Source organism: Lithobates pipiens, unplaced genomic scaffold (genome assembly GCF_037356315.1).
Source record: "Lithobates pipiens isolate NorthernLeopardFrog02 unplaced genomic scaffold, aLitPip1_a1.2 Scaffold_3, whole genome shotgun sequence".
Lineage (NCBI taxonomy): Eukaryota > Metazoa > Chordata > Amphibia > Anura > Ranidae > Lithobates > Lithobates pipiens.
Genome location: NW_027507790.1, coordinates 50833935 through 50848934, shown reverse-complemented (window position 1 = coordinate 50848934; position 15000 = coordinate 50833935). Strand labels below are relative to the sequence as shown.

The 15000-nt window shown below is 47.1% G+C and overlaps 18 non-coding genes across 18 annotated transcripts in view; all 18 read right to left on the bottom strand.

The window, feature by feature from the left end:
* Window positions 1-112: 112 nt before the first annotated feature.
* On the bottom strand, window positions 113-227 carry LOC143941999 (U5 spliceosomal RNA). Its single transcript, XR_013264618.1, has one exon. It is a non-coding gene; the product is annotated as a U5 spliceosomal RNA (small nuclear RNA).
* Window positions 228-976: 749 nt separating this feature from the next.
* Window positions 977-1091, bottom strand: LOC143941998 (U5 spliceosomal RNA). Its single transcript, XR_013264616.1, has one exon. It is a non-coding gene; the product is annotated as a U5 spliceosomal RNA (small nuclear RNA).
* Window positions 1092-1854: 763 nt separating this feature from the next.
* Window positions 1855-1969, bottom strand: LOC143941997 (U5 spliceosomal RNA). The gene has a single exon (XR_013264615.1). It is a non-coding gene; the product is annotated as a U5 spliceosomal RNA (small nuclear RNA).
* Window positions 1970-2732: 763 nt separating this feature from the next.
* On the bottom strand, window positions 2733-2847 carry LOC143941995 (U5 spliceosomal RNA). The gene has a single exon (XR_013264613.1). It is a non-coding gene; the product is annotated as a U5 spliceosomal RNA (small nuclear RNA).
* A 749-nt stretch (window positions 2848-3596) lies between these two features.
* LOC143941994 (U5 spliceosomal RNA) lies at window positions 3597-3711 on the bottom strand. Its single transcript, XR_013264612.1, has one exon. It is a non-coding gene; the product is annotated as a U5 spliceosomal RNA (small nuclear RNA).
* Window positions 3712-4474: 763 nt separating this feature from the next.
* On the bottom strand, window positions 4475-4589 carry LOC143941992 (U5 spliceosomal RNA). Its single transcript, XR_013264611.1, has one exon. It is a non-coding gene; the product is annotated as a U5 spliceosomal RNA (small nuclear RNA).
* Window positions 4590-5352: 763 nt separating this feature from the next.
* LOC143941991 (U5 spliceosomal RNA) lies at window positions 5353-5467 on the bottom strand. The gene has a single exon (XR_013264610.1). It is a non-coding gene; the product is annotated as a U5 spliceosomal RNA (small nuclear RNA).
* A 763-nt stretch (window positions 5468-6230) lies between these two features.
* On the bottom strand, window positions 6231-6345 carry LOC143941990 (U5 spliceosomal RNA). Its single transcript, XR_013264609.1, has one exon. It is a non-coding gene; the product is annotated as a U5 spliceosomal RNA (small nuclear RNA).
* A 763-nt stretch (window positions 6346-7108) lies between these two features.
* Window positions 7109-7223, bottom strand: LOC143941989 (U5 spliceosomal RNA). Its single transcript, XR_013264608.1, has one exon. It is a non-coding gene; the product is annotated as a U5 spliceosomal RNA (small nuclear RNA).
* A 749-nt stretch (window positions 7224-7972) lies between these two features.
* Window positions 7973-8087, bottom strand: LOC143941988 (U5 spliceosomal RNA). The gene has a single exon (XR_013264607.1). It is a non-coding gene; the product is annotated as a U5 spliceosomal RNA (small nuclear RNA).
* Window positions 8088-8836: 749 nt separating this feature from the next.
* On the bottom strand, window positions 8837-8951 carry LOC143941987 (U5 spliceosomal RNA). Its single transcript, XR_013264605.1, has one exon. It is a non-coding gene; the product is annotated as a U5 spliceosomal RNA (small nuclear RNA).
* A 749-nt stretch (window positions 8952-9700) lies between these two features.
* LOC143941986 (U5 spliceosomal RNA) lies at window positions 9701-9815 on the bottom strand. Its single transcript, XR_013264604.1, has one exon. It is a non-coding gene; the product is annotated as a U5 spliceosomal RNA (small nuclear RNA).
* Window positions 9816-10578: 763 nt separating this feature from the next.
* On the bottom strand, window positions 10579-10693 carry LOC143941985 (U5 spliceosomal RNA). Its single transcript, XR_013264603.1, has one exon. It is a non-coding gene; the product is annotated as a U5 spliceosomal RNA (small nuclear RNA).
* Window positions 10694-11456: 763 nt separating this feature from the next.
* Window positions 11457-11571, bottom strand: LOC143941983 (U5 spliceosomal RNA). The gene has a single exon (XR_013264601.1). It is a non-coding gene; the product is annotated as a U5 spliceosomal RNA (small nuclear RNA).
* A 763-nt stretch (window positions 11572-12334) lies between these two features.
* LOC143941982 (U5 spliceosomal RNA) lies at window positions 12335-12449 on the bottom strand. Its single transcript, XR_013264599.1, has one exon. It is a non-coding gene; the product is annotated as a U5 spliceosomal RNA (small nuclear RNA).
* Window positions 12450-13212: 763 nt separating this feature from the next.
* Window positions 13213-13327, bottom strand: LOC143941981 (U5 spliceosomal RNA). The gene has a single exon (XR_013264598.1). It is a non-coding gene; the product is annotated as a U5 spliceosomal RNA (small nuclear RNA).
* Window positions 13328-14076: 749 nt separating this feature from the next.
* On the bottom strand, window positions 14077-14191 carry LOC143941980 (U5 spliceosomal RNA). Its single transcript, XR_013264597.1, has one exon. It is a non-coding gene; the product is annotated as a U5 spliceosomal RNA (small nuclear RNA).
* Window positions 14192-14940: 749 nt separating this feature from the next.
* Window positions 14941-15000, bottom strand: part of LOC143941979 (U5 spliceosomal RNA) — a 115-nt gene continuing 55 nt past the window's right edge. The window contains exon 1 of the small nuclear RNA XR_013264596.1: window positions 14941-15000. This exon is cut by the window's right edge and continues 55 nt beyond it. This is a non-coding gene — a small nuclear RNA (U5 spliceosomal RNA).

The window sequence follows — 15000 nt, the reverse complement described above, 5'->3', positions numbered from 1 at the left end:
TCGAATCGTTTTACTATCCCTTCTTAACCACCACCACCAACAACAACACTAACGCTGTCTCAGGGTCTTGCCAAATCAAGGGAACTCGAGCTATTTTTCACCAAATTACCGAAGCCCAGCATCAGCTAGGCATCAAAAAATTCTCTGAAACTCATGGTTGTTCCTCTCCACGGAAATCTTTAGTAAAAGGCGAAAGATTTATTCGATCTGAAGAGAAACCAGAGTATAACCAACAAACAGCCTAAACTAGGCCTCGGCGGAACGTGGATGCTGCTCTACTCATGGTGACCCCGTGGACCATATCATTTCTAAGCCAAAACATGGCCAAATAAGGTGCAGAACTGATTGAAACAAATGACACGTCCAAGAAAAACACCACTGGAAAGGGTTTGTCGAGTTTAAAATAGTCAAAACATTTAACCTGAGATACATTAGGCTTATGCAAATAAAGAAAAGTGAAAGGACGGCCCACTGCTGGGGATAATGGCAGAAGGCCGCTACAGAGCAGGACGGCCTAATTTGCATGTCTTTACAGCTGCACGGAGGGAATCAGCAGGCGCTTGTAGCAATTCGCTTCATCAGAACCACTTAAAAGGCGCACGGCAATGGAACTTGGGGTACATACAGCGCCTTGCCCTGTGCTCTTTTTTAAAGGGTCGAATAAGGCCGACTTACCAAAAACGGAGCGCGCGAGAAAGATTTTGCAAAGGGCTGTAACGCGTTTTGCTAACAGGAGCGAGTCCTCAAGAACTCGAGCGGGAGCCGCTTTGGTCGGCTACACCGTCAACTTTCATTTGAGGCCAAGCGCGCAAAGCCAAAGAAACACCCGAAACCGTCCAATGGTCCCATAGCTCAATGGCCCAGTCGAATCGTTTTACTATCCCTTCTTAACCACCACCACCAACAACAACACTAACGCTGTCTCAGGGTCTTGCCAAATCAAGGGAACTCGAGCTATTTTTCACCAAATTACCGAAGCCCAGCATCAGCTAGGCATCAAAAAATTCTCTGAAACTCATGGTTGTTCCTCTCCACGGAAATCTTTAGTAAAAGGCGAAAGATTTATTCGATCTGAAGAGAAACCAGAGTATAACCAACAAACAGCCTAAACTAGGCCTCGGCGGAACGCGGATGCTGCTCTACTCATGGTGACCCCGTGGACCATATCATTTCTAAGCCAAAACATGGCCAAATAAGGTGCAGAACTGATTGAAACAAATGACACGTCCAAGAAAAACACCACTGGAAAGGGTTTGTCGAGTTTAAAAATGTCAAAACATTTAACCTGAGATACATTAGGCTTATGCAAATAAAGAAAAGTGAAAGGACGGCCCACTGCCGGGGATAATGGCAGAAGGCCGCTACAGAGCAGGACGGCCTAATTTGCATGTCTTTACAGCTGCACGGAGGGAATCAGCAGGCGCTTGTAGCAATTCGCTTCATCAGAACCACTTAAAAGGAGCACGGCAATGGAACTTGGGGTACATACAGCGCCTTGCCCTGTGCTCTTTTTTTAAGGGTCCCTTAAAAAGGGTCGAATAAGGCCGACTTACCAAAAACGGAGCGCGCGAGAAAGATTTTGCAAAGGGCTGTAACGCGTTTTGCTAACAGGAGCGAGTCCTCAAGAACTCGAGCGGGAGCCGCTTTGGTCAGCTACACCGTCAACTTTCATTTGAGGCCAAGCGCGCAAAGCCAAAGAAACACCCGAAACCGTCCAATGGTCCCATAGCTCAATGGCCCAGTCGAATCGTTTTACTATCCCTTCTTGACCACCACCACCAACAACAACACTAACGCTGTCTCAGGGTCTTGCCAAATCAAGGGAACTCGAGCTATTTTTCACCAAATTACCGAAGCCCAGCATCAGCTAGGCATCAAAAAATTCTCTGAAACTCATGGTTGTTCCTCTCCACGGAAATCTTTAGTAAAAGGCGAAAGATTTATTCGATCTGAAGAGAAACCAGAGTATAACCAACAAACAGCCTAAACTAGGCCTCGGCGGAACGCGGATGCTGCTCTACTCATGGTGACCCCGTGGACCATATCATTTCTAAGCCAAAACATGGCCAAATAAGGTGCAGAACTGATTGAAACAAATGACACGTCCAAGAAAAACACCACTGGAAAGGGTTTGTCGAGTTTAAAAATGTCAAAACATTTAACCTGAGATACATTAGGGTTATGCAAATAAAGAAAAGTGAAAGGACGGCCCACTGCCGGGGATAATGGCAGAAGGCCGCTACAGAGCAGGACGGCCTAATTTGCATGTCTTTACAGCTGCACGGAGGGAATCAGCAGGCGCTTGTAGCAATTCGCTTCATCAGAACCACTTAAAAGGAGCACGGCAATGGAACTTGGGGTACATACAGCGCCTTGCCCTGTGCTCTTTTTTTAAGGGTCCCTTAAAAAGGGTCGAATAAGGCCGACTTACCAAAAACGGAGCGCGCGAGAAAGATTTTGCAAAGGGCTGTAACGCGTTTTGCTAACAGGAGCGAGTCCTCAAGAACTCGAGCGGGAGCCGCTTTGGTCGGCTACACCGTCAACTTTCATTTGAGGCCAAGCGCGCAAAGCCAAAGAAACACCCGAAACCGTCCAATGGTCCCATAGCTCAATGGCCCAGTCGAATCGTTTTACTATCCCTTCTTGACCACCACCACCAACAACAACACTAACGCTGTCTCAAGGTCTTGCCAAATCAAGGGAACTCGAGCTATTTTTCACCAAATTAGCGAAGCCCAGCATCAGCTAGGCATCAAAAAATTCTCTGAAACTCATGGTTGTTCCTCTCCACGGAAATCTTTAGTAAAAGGCGAAAGATTTATTCGATCTGAAGAGAAACCAGAGTATAACCAACAAACAGCCTAAACTAGGCCTCGGCGGAACGCGGATGCTGCTCTACTCATGGTGACCCCGTGGACCATATCATTTCTAAGCCAAAACATGGCCAAATAAGGTGCAGAACTGATTGAAACAAATGACACGTCCAAGAAAAACACCACTGGAAAGGGTTTGTCGAGTTTAAAAATGTCAAAACATTTAACCTGAGATACATTAGGCTTATGCAAATAAAGAAAAGTGAAAGGACGGCCCACTGCCAGGGATAATGGCAGAAGGCCGCTACAGAGCAGGACGGCCTAATTTGCATGTCTTTACAGCTGCACGGAGGGAATCAGCAGGCGCTTGTAGCAATTCGCTTCATCAGAACCACTTAAAAGGCGCACGGCAATGGAACTTGGGGTACATACAGCGCCTTGCCCTGTGCTCTTTTTTAAAGGGTCGAATAAGGCCGACTTACCAAAAACGGAGCGCGCGAGAAAGATTTTGCAAAGGGCTGTAACGCGTTTTGCTAACAGGAGCGAGTCCTCAAGAACTCGAGCGGGAGCCGCTTTGGTCGGCTACACCGTCAACTTTCATTTGAGGCCAAGCGCGCAAAGCCAAAGAAACACCCGAAACCGTCCAATGGTCCCATAGCTCAATGGCCCAGTCGAATCGTTTTACTATCCCTTCTTAACCACCACCACCAACAACAACACTAACGCTGTCTCAGGGTCTTGCCAAATCAAGGGAACTCGAGCTATTTTTCACCAAATTACCGAAGCCCAGCATCAGCTAGGCATCAAAAAATTCTCTGAAACTCATGGTTGTTCCTCTCCACGGAAATCTTTAGTAAAAGGCGAAAGATTTATTCGATCTGAAGAGAAACCAGAGTATAACCAACAAACAGCCTAAACTAGGCCTCGGCGGAACGCGGATGCTGCTCTACTCATGGTGACCCCGTGGACCATATCATTTCTAAGCCAAAACATGGCCAAATAAGGTGCAGAACTGATTGAAACAAATGACACGTCCAAGAAAAACACCACTGGAAAGGGTTTGTCGAGTTTAAAAATGTCAAAACATTTAACCTGAGATACATTAGGCTTATGCAAATAAAGAAAAGTGAAAGGACGGCCCACTGCCGGGGATAATGGCAGAAGGCCGCTACAGAGCAGGACGGCCTAATTTGCATGTCTTTACAGCTGCACGGAGGGAATCAGCAGGCGCTTGTAGCAATTCGCTTCATCAGAACCACTTAAAAGGAGCACGGCAATGGAACTTGGGGTACATACAGCGCCTTGCCCTGTGCTCTTTTTTTAAGGGTCCCTTAAAAAGGGTCGAATAAGGCCGACTTACCAAAAACGGAGCGCGCGAGAAAGATTTTGCAAAGGGCTGTAACGCGTTTTGCTAACAGGAGCGAGTCCTCAAGAACTCGAGCGGGAGCCGCTTTGGTCAGCTACACCGTCAACTTTCATTTGAGGCCAAGCGCGCAAAGCCAAAGAAACACCCGAAACCGTCCAATGGTCCCATAGCTCAATGGCCCAGTCGAATCGTTTTACTATCCCTTCTTGACCACCACCACCAACAACAACACTAACGCTGTCTCAGGGTCTTGCCAAATCAAGGGAACTCGAGCTATTTTTCACCAAATTACCGAAGCCCAGCATCAGCTAGGCATCAAAAAATTCTCTGAAACTCATGGTTGTTCCTCTCCACGGAAATCTTTAGTAAAAGGCGAAAGATTTATTCGATCTGAAGAGAAACCAGAGTATAACCAACAAACAGCCTAAACTAGGCCTCGGCGGAACGTGGATGCTGCTCTACTCATGGTGACCCCGTGGACCATATCATTTCTAAGCCAAAACATGGCCAAATAAGGTGCAGAACTGATTGAAACAAATGACACGTCCAAGAAAAACACCACTGGAAAGGGTTTGTCGAGTTTAAAATAGTCAAAACATTTAACCTGAGATACATTAGGCTTATGCAAATAAAGAAAAGTGAAAGGACGGCCCACTGCCGGGGATAATGGCAGAAGGCCGCTACAGAGCAGGACGGCCTAATTTGCATGTCTTTACAGCTGCACGGAGGGAATCAGCAGGCGCTTGTAGCAATTCGCTTCATCAGAACCACTTAAAAGGCGCACGGCAATGGAACTTGGGGTACATACAGCGCCTTGCCCTGTGCTCTTTTTTAAAGGGTCCCTTAAAAAGGGTCGAATAAGGCCGACTTACCAAAAACGGAGCGCGCAAGAAAGATTTTGCAAAGGGCTGTAATGCGTTTTGCTAACAGGAGCGAGTCCTCAAGAACTCGAGCGGGAGCCGCTTTGGTCGGCTACACCGTCAACTTTCATTTGAGGCCAAGCGCGCAAAGCCAAAGAAACACCCGAAACCGTCCAATGGTCCCATAGCTCAATGGCCCAGTCGAATCGTTTTACTATCCCTTCTTGACCACCACCACCAAGAACAACACTAACGCTGTCTCAAGGTCTTGCCAAATCAAGGGAACTCGAGCTATTTTTCACCAAATTACCGAAGCCCAGCATCAGCTAGGCATCAAAAAATTCTCTGAAACTCATGGTTGTTCCTCTCCACGGAAATCTTTAGTAAAAGGCGAAAGATTTATTCGATCTGAAGAGAAACCAGAGTATAACCAACAAACAGCCTAAACTAGGCCTCGGCGGAACGCGGATGCTGCTCTACTCATGGTGACCCCGTGGACCATATCATTTCTAAGCCAAAACATGGCCAAATAAGGTGCAGAACTGATTGAAACAAATGACACGTCCAAGAAAAACACCACTGGAAAGGGTTTGTCGAGTTTAAAAATGTCAAAACATTTAACCTGAGATACATTAGGCTTATGCAAATAAAGAAAAGTGAAAGGACGGCCCACTGCCGGGGATAATGGCAGAAGGCCGCTACAGAGCAGGACGGCCTAATTTGCATGTCTTTACAGCTGCACGGAGGGAATCAGCAGGCGCTTGTAGCAATTCGCTTCATCAGAACCACTTAAAAGGAGCACGGCAATGGAACTTGGGGTACATACAGCGCCTTGCCCTGTGCTCTTTTTTTAAGGGTCCCTTAAAAAGGGTCGAATAAGGCCGACTTACCAAAAACGGAGCGCGCGAGAAAGATTTTGCAAAGGGCTGTAACGCGTTTTGCTAACAGGAGCGAGTCCTCAAGAACTCGAGCGGGAGCCGCTTTGGTCAGCTACACCGTCAACTTTCATTTGAGGCCAAGCGCGCAAAGCCAAAGAAACACCCGAAACCGTCCAATGGTCCCATAGCTCAATGGCCCAGTCGAATCGTTTTACTATCCCTTCTTGACCACCACCACCAACAACAACACTAACGCTGTCTCAGGGTCTTGCCAAATCAAGGGAACTCGAGCTATTTTTCACCAAATTACCGAAGCCCAGCATCAGCTAGGCATCAAAAAATTCTCTGAAACTCATGGTTGTTCCTCTCCACGGAAATCTTTAGTAAAAGGCGAAAGATTTATTCGATCTGAAGAGAAACCAGAGTATAACCAACAAACAGCCTAAACTAGGCCTCGGCGGAACGCGGATGCTGCTCTACTCATGGTGACCCCGTGGACCATATCATTTCTAAGCCAAAACATGGCCAAATAAGGTGCAGAACTGATTGAAACAAATGACACGTCCAAGAAAAACACCACTGGAAAGGGTTTGTCGAGTTTAAAAATGTCAAAACATTTAACCTGAGATACATTAGGGTTATGCAAATAAAGAAAAGTGAAAGGACGGCCCACTGCCGGGGATAATGGCAGAAGGCCGCTACAGAGCAGGACGGCCTAATTTGCATGTCTTTACAGCTGCACGGAGGGAATCAGCAGGCGCTTGTAGCAATTCGCTTCATCAGAACCACTTAAAAGGCGCACAGCAATGGAACTTGGGGTACATACAGCGCCTTGCCCTGTGCTCTTTTTTAAAGGGTCCCTTAAAAAGGGTTGAATAAGGCCGACTTACCAAAAACGGAGCACGCGAGAAAGATTTTGCAAAGGGCTGTAACGCGTTTTGCTAACAGGAGCGAGTCCTCAAGAACTCGAGCGGGAGCCGCTTTGGTCGGCTACACCGTCAACTTTCATTTGAGGCCAAGCGCGCAAAGCCAAAGAAACACCCGAAACCGTCCAATGGTCCCATAGCTCAATGGCCCAGTCGAATCGTTTTACTATCCCTTCTTGACCACCACCACCAACAACAACACTAACGCTGTCTCAAGGTCTTGCCAAATCAAGGGAACTCGAGCTATTTTTCACCAAATTAGCGAAGCCCAGCATCAGCTAGGCATCAAAAAATTCTCTGAAACTCATGGTTGTTCCTCTCCACGGAAATCTTTAGTAAAAGGCGAAAGATTTATTCGATCTGAAGAGAAACCAGAGTATAACCAACAAACAGCCTAAACTAGGCCTCGGCGGAACGCGGATGCTGCTCTACTCATGGTGACCCCGTGGACCATATCATTTCTAAGCCAAAACATGGCCAAATAAGGTGCAGAACTGATTGAAACAAATGACACGTCCAAGAAAAACACCACTGGAAAGGGTTTGTCGAGTTTAAAAATGTCAAAACATTTAACCTGAGATACATTAGGCTTATGCAAATAAAGAAAAGTGAAAGGACGGCCCACTGCCAGGGATAATGGCAGAAGGCCGCTACAGAGCAGGACGGCCTAATTTGCATGTCTTTACAGCTGCACGGAGGGAATCAGCAGGCGCTTGTAGCAATTCGCTTCATCAGAACCACTTAAAAGGCGCACGGCAATGGAACTTGGGGTACATACAGCGCCTTGCCCTGTGCTCTTTTTTAAAGGGTCGAATAAGGCCGACTTACCAAAAACGGAGCGCGCGAGAAAGATTTTGCAAAGGGCTGTAACGCGTTTTGCTAACAGGAGCGAGTCCTCAAGAACTCGAGCGGGAGCCGCTTTGGTCGGCTACACCGTCAACTTTCATTTGAGGCCAAGCGCGCAAAGCCAAAGAAACACCCGAAACCGTCCAATGGTCCCATAGCTCAATGGCCCAGTCGAATCGTTTTACTATCCCTTCTTGACCACCACCACCAACAACAACACTAACGCTGTCTCAAGGTCTTGCCAAATCAAGGGAACTCGAGCTATTTTTCACCAAATTAGCGAAGCCCAGCATCAGCTAGGCATCAAAAAATTCTCTGAAACTCATGGTTGTTCCTCTCCACGGAAATCTTTAGTAAAAGGCGAAAGATTTATTCGATCTGAAGAGAAACCAGAGTATAACCAACAAACAGCCTAAACTAGGCCTCGGCGGAACGCGGATGCTGCTCTACTCATGGTGACCCCGTGGACCATATCATTTCTAAGCCAAAACATGGCCAAATAAGGTGCAGAACTGATTGAAACAAATGACACGTCCAAGAAAAACACCACTGGAAAGGGTTTGTCGAGTTTAAAAATGTCAAAACATTTAACCTGAGATACATTAGGCTTATGCAAATAAAGAAAAGTGAAAGGACGGCCCACTGCCAGGGATAATGGCAGAAGGCCGCTACAGAGCAGGACGGCCTAATTTGCATGTCTTTACAGCTGCACGGAGGGAATCAGCAGGCGCTTGTAGCAATTCGCTTCATCAGAACCACTTAAAAGGCGCACGGCAATGGAACTTGGGGTACATACAGCGCCTTGCCCTGTGCTCTTTTTTAAAGGGTCGAATAAGGCCGACTTACCAAAAACGGAGCGCGCGAGAAAGATTTTGCAAAGGGCTGTAACGCGTTTTGCTAACAGGAGCGAGTCCTCAAGAACTCGAGCGGGAGCCGCTTTGGTCGGCTACACCGTCAACTTTCATTTGAGGCCAAGCGGGCAAAGCCAAAGAAACACCCGAAACCGTCCAATGGTCCCATAGCTCAATGGCCCAGTCGAATCGTTTTACTATCCCTTCTTGACCACCACCACCAACAACAACACTAACGCTGTCTCAAGGTCTTGCCAAATCAAGGGAACTCGAGCTATTTTTCACCAAATTAGCGAAGCCCAGCATCAGCTAGGCATCAAAAAATTCTCTGAAACTCATGGTTGTTCCTCTCCACGGAAATCTTTAGTAAAAGGCGAAAGATTTATTCGATCTGAAGAGAAACCAGAGTATAACCAACAAACAGCCTAAACTAGGCCTCGGCGGAACGCGGATGCTGCTCTACTCATGGTGACCCCGTGGACCATATCATTTCTAAGCCAAAACATGGCCAAATAAGGTGCAGAACTGATTGAAACAAATGACACGTCCAAGAAAAACACCACTGGAAAGGGTTTGTCGAGTTTAAAAATGTCAAAACATTTAACCTGAGATACATTAGGCTTATGCAAATAAAGAAAAGTGAAAGGACGGCCCACTGCCAGGGATAATGGCAGAAGGCCGCTACAGAGCAGGACGGCCTAATTTGCATGTCTTTACAGCTGCACGGAGGGAATCAGCAGGCGCTTGTAGCAATTCGCTTCATCAGAACCACTTAAAAGGCGCACGGCAATGGAACTTGGGGTACATACAGCGCCTTGCCCTGTGCTCTTTTTTAAAGGGTCGAATAAGGCCGACTTACCAAAAACGGAGCGCGCGAGAAAGATTTTGCAAAGGGCTGTAACGCGTTTTGCTAACAGGAGCGAGTCCTCAAGAACTCGAGCGGGAGCCGCTTTGGTCGGCTACACCGTCAACTTTCATTTGAGGCCAAGCGCGCAAAGCCAAAGAAACACCCGAAACCGTCCAATGGTCCCATAGCTCAATGGCCCAGTCGAATCGTTTTACTATCCCTTCTTAACCACCACCACCAACAACAACACTAACGCTGTCTCAGGGTCTTGCCAAATCAAGGGAACTCGAGCTATTTTTCACCAAATTACCGAAGCCCAGCATCAGCTAGGCATCAAAAAATTCTCTGAAACTCATGGTTGTTCCTCTCCACGGAAATCTTTAGTAAAAGGCGAAAGATTTATTCGATCTGAAGAGAAACCAGAGTATAACCAACAAACAGCCTAAACTAGGCCTCGGCGGAACGTGGATGCTGCTCTACTCATGGTGACCCCGTGGACCATATCATTTCTAAGCCAAAACATGGCCAAATAAGGTGCAGAACTGATTGAAACAAATGACACGTCCAAGAAAAACACCACTGGAAAGGGTTTGTCGAGTTTAAAATAGTCAAAACATTTAACCTGAGATACATTAGGCTTATGCAAATAAAGAAAAGTGAAAGGACGGCCCACTGCCGGGGATAATGGCAGAAGGCCGCTACAGAGCAGGACGGCCTAATTTGCATGTCTTTACAGCTGCACGGAGGGAATCAGCAGGCGCTTGTAGCAATTCGCTTCATCAGAACCACTTAAAAGGCGCACGGCAATGGAACTTGGGGTACATACAGCGCCTTGCCCTGTGCTCTTTTTTAAAGGGTCCCTTAAAAAGGGTCGAATAAGGCCGACTTACCAAAAACGGAGCGCGCAAGAAAGATTTTGCAAAGGGCTGTAATGCGTTTTGCTAACAGGAGCGAGTCCTCAAGAACTCGAGCGGGAGCCGCTTTGGTCGGCTACACCGTCAACTTTCATTTGAGGCCAAGCGCGCAAAGCCAAAGAAACACCCGAAACCGTCCAATGGTCCCATAGCTCAATGGCCCAGTCGAATCGTTTTACTATCCCTTCTTGACCACCACCACCAAGAACAACACTAACGCTGTCTCAAGGTCTTGCCAAATCAAGGGAACTCGAGCTATTTTTCACCAAATTACCGAAGCCCAGCATCAGCTAGGCATCAAAAAATTCTCTGAAACTCATGGTTGTTCCTCTCCACGGAAATCTTTAGTAAAAGGCGAAAGATTTATTCGATCTGAAGAGAAACCAGAGTATAACCAACAAACAGCCTAAACTAGGCCTCGGCGGAACGCGGATGCTGCTCTACTCATGGTGACCCCGTGGACCATATCATTTCTAAGCCAAAACATGGCCAAATAAGGTGCAGAACTGATTGAAACAAATGACACGTCCAAGAAAAACACCACTGGAAAGGGTTTGTCGAGTTTAAAAATGTCAAAACATTTAACCTGAGATACATTAGGCTTATGCAAATAAAGAAAAGTGAAAGGACGGCCCACTGCCGGGGATAATGGCAGAAGGCCGCTACAGAGCAGGACGGCCTAATTTGCATGTCTTTACAGCTGCACGGAGGGAATCAGCAGGCGCTTGTAGCAATTCGCTTCATCAGAACCACTTAAAAGGAGCACGGCAATGGAACTTGGGGTACATACAGCGCCTTGCCCTGTGCTCTTTTTTTAAGGGTCCCTTAAAAAGGGTCGAATAAGGCCGACTTACCAAAAACGGAGCGCGCGAGAAAGATTTTGCAAAGGGCTGTAACGCGTTTTGCTAACAGGAGCGAGTCCTCAAGAACTCGAGCGGGAGCCGCTTTGGTCAGCTACACCGTCAACTTTCATTTGAGGCCAAGCGCGCAAAGCCAAAGAAACACCCGAAACCGTCCAATGGTCCCATAGCTCAATGGCCCAGTCGAATCGTTTTACTATCCCTTCTTGACCACCACCACCAACAACAACACTAACGCTGTCTCAGGGTCTTGCCAAATCAAGGGAACTCGAGCTATTTTTCACCAAATTACCGAAGCCCAGCATCAGCTAGGCATCAAAAAATTCTCTGAAACTCATGGTTGTTCCTCTCCACGGAAATCTTTAGTAAAAGGCGAAAGATTTATTCGATCTGAAGAGAAACCAGAGTATAACCAACAAACAGCCTAAACTAGGCCTCGGCGGAACGCGGATGCTGCTCTACTCATGGTGACCCCGTGGACCATATCATTTCTAAGCCAAAACATGGCCAAATAAGGTGCAGAACTGATTGAAACAAATGACACGTCCAAGAAAAACACCACTGGAAAGGGTTTGTCGAGTTTAAAAATGTCAAAACATTTAACCTGAGATACATTAGGCTTATGCAAATAAAGAAAAGTGAAAGGACGGCCCACTGCCGGGGATAATGGCAGAAGGCCGCTACAGAGCAGGACGGCCTAATTTGCATGTCTTTACAGCTGCACGGAGGGAATCAGCAGGCGCTTGTAGCAATTCGCTTCATCAGAACCACTTAAAAGGAGCACGGCAATGGAACTTGGGGTACATACAGCGCCTTGCCCTGTGCTCTTTTTTTAAGGGTCCCTTAAAAAGGGTCGAATAAGGCCGACTTACCAAAAACGGAGCGCGCGAGAAAGATTTTGCAAAGGGCTGTAACGCGTTTTGCTAACAGGAGCGAGTCCTCAAGAACTCGAGCGGGAGCCGCTTTGGTCAGCTACACCGTCAACTTTCATTTGAGGCCAAGCGCGCAAAGCCAAAGAAACACCCGAAACCGTCCAATGGTCCCATAGCTCAATGGCCCAGTCGAATCGTTTTACTATCCCTTCTTGACCACCACCACCAACAACAACACTAACGCTGTCTCAGGGTCTTGCCAAATCAAGGGAACTCGAGCTATTTTTCACCAAATTACCGAAGCCCAGCATCAGCTAGGCATCAAAAAATTCTCTGAAACTCATGGTTGTTCCTCTCCACGGAAATCTTTAGTAAAAGGCGAAAGATTTATTCGATCTGAAGAGAAACCAGAGTATAACCAACAAACAGCCTAAACTAGGCCTCGGCGGAACGCGGATGCTGCTCTACTCATGGTGACCCCGTGGACCATATCATTTCTAAGCCAAAACATGGCCAAATAAGGTGCAGAACTGATTGAAACAAATGACACGTCCAAGAAAAACACCACTGGAAAGGGTTTGTCGAGTTTAAAAATGTCAAAACATTTAACCTGAGATACATTAGGGTTATGCAAATAAAGAAAAGTGAAAGGACGGCCCACTGCCGGGGATAATGGCAGAAGGCCGCTACAGAGCAGGACGGCCTAATTTGCATGTCTTTACAGCTGCACGGAGGGAATCAGCAGGCGCTTGTAGCAATTCGCTTCATCAGAACCACTTAAAAGGAGCACGGCAATGGAACTTGGGGTACATACAGCGCCTTGCCCTGTGCTCTTTTTTTAAGGGTCCCTTAAAAAGGGTCGAATAAGGCCGACTTACCAAAAACGGAGCGCGCGAGAAAGATTTTGCAAAGGGCTGTAACGCGTTTTGCTAACAGGAGCGAGTCCTCAAGAACTCGAGCGGGAGCCGCTTTGGTCGGCTACACCGTCAACTTTCATTTGAGGCCAAGCGCGCAAAGCCAAAGAAACACCCGAAACCGTCCAATGGTCCCATAGCTCAATGGCCCAGTCGAATCGTTTTACTATCCCTTCTTGACCACCACCACCAACAACAACACTAACGCTGTCTCAAGGTCTTGCCAAATCAAGGGAACTCGAGCTATTTTTCACCAAATTAGCGAAGCCCAGCATCAGCTAGGCATCAAAAAATTCTCTGAAACTCATGGTTGTTCCTCTCCACGGAAATCTTTAGTAAAAGGCGAAAGATTTATTCGATCTGAAGAGAAACCAGAGTATAACCAACAAACAGCCTAAACTAGGCCTCGGCGGAACGCGGATGCTGCTCTACTCATGGTGACCCCGTGGACCATATCATTTCTAAGCCAAAACATGGCCAAATAAGGTGCAGAACTGATTGAAACAAATGACACGTCCAAGAAAAACACCACTGGAAAGGGTTTGTCGAGTTTAAAAATGTCAAAACATTTAACCTGAGATACATTAGGCTTATGCAAATAAAGAAAAGTGAAAGGACGGCCCACTGCCAGGGATAATGGCAGAAGGCCGCTACAGAGCAGGACGGCCTAATTTGCATGTCTTTACAGCTGCACGGAGGGAATCAGCAGGCGCTTGTAGCAATTCGCTTCATCAGAACCACTTAAAAGGCGCACGGCAATGGAACTTGGGGTACATACAGCGCCTTGCCCTGTGCTCTTTTTTAAAGGGTCGAATAAGGCCGACTTACCAAAAACGGAGCGCGCGAGAAAGATTTTGCAAAGGGCTGTAACGCGTTTTGCTAACAGGAGCGAGTCCTCAAGAACTCGAGCGGGAGCCGCTTTGGTCGGCTACACCGTCAACTTTCATTTGAGGCCAAGCGCGCAAAGCCAAAGAAACACCCGAAACCGTCCAATGGTCCCATAGCTCAATGGCCCAGTCGAATCGTTTTACTATCCCTTCTTGACCACCACCACCAACAACAACACTAACGCTGTCTCAAGGTCTTGCCAAATCAAGGGAACTCGAGCTATTTTTCACCAAATTAGCGAAGCCCAGCATCAGCTAGGCATCAAAAAATTCTCTGAAACTCATGGTTGTTCCTCTCCACGGAAATCTTTAGTAAAAGGCGAAAGATTTATTCGATCTGAAGAGAAACCAGAGTATAACCAACAAACAGCCTAAACTAGGCCTCGGCGGAACGCGGATGCTGCTCTACTCATGGTGACCCCGTGGACCATATCATTTCTAAGCCAAAACATGGCCAAATAAGGTGCAGAACTGATTGAAACAAATGACACGTCCAAGAAAAACACCACTGGAAAGGGTTTGTCGAGTTTAAAAATGTCAAAACATTTAACCTGAGATACATTAGGCTTATGCAAATAAAGAAAAGTGAAAGGACGGCCCACTGCCAGGGATAATGGCAGAAGGCCGCTACAGAGCAGGACGGCCTAATTTGCATGTCTTTACAGCTGCACGGAGGGAATCAGCAGGCGCTTGTAGCAATTCGCTTCATCAGAACCACTTAAAAGGCGCACGGCAATGGAACTTGGGGTACATACAGCGCCTTGCCCTGTGCTCTTTTTTAAAGGGTCGAATAAGGCCGACTTACCAAAAACGGAGCGCGCGAGAAAGATTTTGCAAAGGGCTGTAACGCGTTTTGCTAACAGGAGCGAGTCCTCAAGAACTCGAGCGGGAGCCGCTTTGGTCGGCTACACCGTCAACTTTCATTTGAGGCCAAGCGCGCAAAGCCAAAGAAACACCCGAAACCGTCCAATGGTCCCATAGCTCAATGGCCCAGTCGAATCGTTTTACTATCCCTTCTTAACCACCACCACCAACAACAACACTAACGCTGTCTCAGGGTCTTGCCAAATCAAGGGAACTCGAGCTATTTTTCACCAAATTACCGAAGCCCAGCATCAGCTAGGCATCAAAAAATTCTCTGAAACTCATGGTTGTTCCTCTCCACG